The 2,949-nt window shown below is 44.6% G+C and overlaps 1 pseudogene; it reads left to right on the forward strand.

Annotated features, from left to right (window-relative positions):
• The first annotated feature begins 1,021 nt into the window (after positions 1-1,021).
• Positions 1,022-2,637, forward strand: LOC149822517 (protein CDI pseudogene; annotated as a pseudogene).
• The last annotated feature ends 312 nt before the right edge of the window (positions 2,638-2,949 follow it).

The following is a 2,949-nucleotide window of genomic DNA, read 5'->3' on the forward strand; positions in this document are numbered from 1 at the left end:
GCCGCAGCTCGCCGATGAACTCCTCCTTTCCGATACACACTGACAGAGAGAGAGACAGGGGAAAAGAGATGGGGAAGGAGAGAGTGCCCGAGTGAAGAGGGAAAACCCCCCTCTCCACTCCTTTTATCGGCCCTCTCCATGCCGAGATGGGAGGGGTTGGTTATGCCTTGCGTAACCCCCCTCCTGCCCTCCTTTCCTTTTTCTGTAACAAACCTATCGGGCAACCCTTATCGGGTTGCCCCTTTCTTTAAAAGGGCTGTTACACAGGGGCGCGGCTCGGGTCCGGACCCGAGACCCATAACCCAGCCCCAATCGATATGGATCTAAATGGATCCACTGTGGATCCTCGAATTAAATTAGATTTTTAAAATTTAAAAATTTTATTTATTCATTATTATCATTAAATCAAGGTTTCAAATGAATGAATCCTAATTACCCTCTTTATGGGTCCTGAATCTGCAATTTGGATCTAGGCTCAATTTGCAAAATTTTATAAAATTTTCGGGTTTTACATTAAAAGTGTTTTTTACATTTATTAAAAAAATAACCGATTCAGATTGGTATCGTACAAATTTTCTGCTGATATCAGCTGATTCAGGCCGATTATCACCGATACTGACCGCATTGATCCGGACTAGTTAAAATAAGAAAAACAAAAGAGACAAGCTTACAAAATTTTAGGCTGGCAGAACAGTGACCGTAAGTACGACAGGCAGAACGCTGTGCTAGAGCCTTGACCTCGTCCCATGTCTAAGGCCCTTTACTCATCGGCGATGAAAAGGGACGGAACGGAACGGTTACTCTTCCCAAATATGGAAGGGCTTTAGATTCGGAGGGTCCCATCGCGACTGTAAAGAAGACGTACACTTAGATTTCCATTAATCTTTAATTAGCCATTGCTTTATTTACTAATGGCATGCTTATAAGGCGACCCGGTTCCCCTCGCCTATAAGTAGTTTTCCCTCCCAAAAATAGGAACGAACGAAGTCCACAAAGTTCCACCCAGTTCCTGAAATTGATTTCGATTCCTTCGTCGTCGTCGTCGTCGTCTTCTTGGCTTCCTCCCAAAAGTAAGAACGAACGAAGTCCACAAAGTTCCACCAAGTTCCTGAAATTGTTCTCGATTCCTTCGTCGTCGTCGTCGTGGTCTTCTTGGCTTCCTGAGAGTGAGGGAAGAAGGGGAAGCATGGGAGTTCTGCTCCGTCATTTCGTCAGGAGGCTTCGTTCTTCGCCTCATCTCAATAGCTTTCGTTGCTCGTTTGGTACCGGATCTGTTCATCTCGGTAACGGTTTCCCCAGATCTGGATCTTTGGCTCGTCATTTCTCGAAATCTGCAGATCTTCTCGGTAAAAGAGTCACCAGAGCTCGTTTGAGCGATTTGCCTACCGTTCTTGGGCTAGGATTGGGGATTGGCCTCGCGTCAACTCCGGCGCTTGCGAATTCCGAGGAGAACGAGTCGGGAGACTCCGAGAACTCCAAGGATCGAGGAGAAATGAGGGAAAACCCGGGTTTGGCCGCTCCCTTGGAAGGGTCGGGCGAAAAGGACTCTGGATCAGAGGGTTCTTTGCACAAGAGCGATAAATTGGACTCTCCGGTAGCCAATGGCCGGAATCCGGTGAATTCGAGCGTCTCTATCGCAAAAAGTTTGGGTTTTCAGAAGTTCAAGATCTTCATAGGGTACGATCCTCGCGAAGATCTAGCTTATGAGGTATGCCGGTACACGATCTTGAAGCGATCTTCGATTCCGGTAGAGATTTTCCCGATTGTCCAATCCGATCTGCGGAAGAAGAATCTGTATTGGCGAGAGAGAGGGAAGACGGAGAGCACGGAGTTCTCTTTCAGTAGGTTTCTGACTCCCTTCCTCGCCGGATTTGACGGCTGGGCACTGTTCGTCGACTGCGATTTCCTCTACACGACGGACATCAAAGAACTGGTGGAATTGATCGAAGACAAGTACGCGGTAATGTGCGTTCACCACGATTACGCTCCAAAGGAGACGACGAAGATGGACGGAGCCATTCAGACTACTTATCCGCGAAAGAACTGGTCGTCGATGGTGCTGTACAACTGCGCCCACCCAAAAAATCGCGTTTTGACGCCCGAAGTCGTGAACACCCAAACAGGTGCATATTTACACCGGTTTATGTGGCTCGATGATAGTGATATTGGTTCGATCCCGTTCGTCTGGAACTTCCTTGTCGGTCACAATCGGGTCGTCGAGAACGATCCTAAAACCTTCCCCAAAGCGATCCATTATACCCTTGGAGGCCCTTGGTTCGAGGCGTCCAAGGATTGTGAATTTGGGGATCTCTGGTTGAAGGAAACGGAGGAGTACCAAACGAGTAAGTGTGGTTCGAAGACCCATTTGGTCGGACCTGTGGTTTAAGAAGGTATAGATTAGTTGTTCATTCGATAGGAAGAAACTCCATGGTGACCGATCGCTGTAGGGTTTAGTTCTTGGGAAGCCTTATTGTTATATAGGCTAATGTATCTGTTCTTGGTTTTGTGCCTCGTATGGTAAAGTAAACTAGTAGCAGCCGTCACTCATCATTCTTGGGCGATGATGGTATTTGTAATAGCCATCTTTATTCTCACATTGTATCAAATATTTTAAAAAACAAATATATTTTACTTATATTTTATATCATGGAGTACGCAGTGATGTTAAAATCGTGCCTCAAGGCACAAAAAGCACAGGCCCTTTGTGCCTTGAGGTGCATGTCTGAGGCATAAATGACAAAAAATGCAATTTTAAAACATTAAAATATATTATTTATTATTATTTTCAAGGTTTATTTTAATAAAATATATTTTTAACATTAAAATAACAAAAAAATAGTTTTTTATTAATTAAAAACTTCAAAAAATTGTGTCTTCGTATCTTATTTTTCAAAACATTTTCAAACTTAGGAGTCGAACCTGCTCATTCATCCTCGTATCAATGACGTG

This window comes from Nuphar pumila, chromosome 11 (genome assembly GCF_984573655.1).
Source record: "Nuphar pumila chromosome 11, dmNupPumi1.hap1.1, whole genome shotgun sequence".
In the NCBI taxonomy this organism is placed as follows: Eukaryota; Viridiplantae; Streptophyta; class Magnoliopsida; order Nymphaeales; family Nymphaeaceae; genus Nuphar; species Nuphar pumila.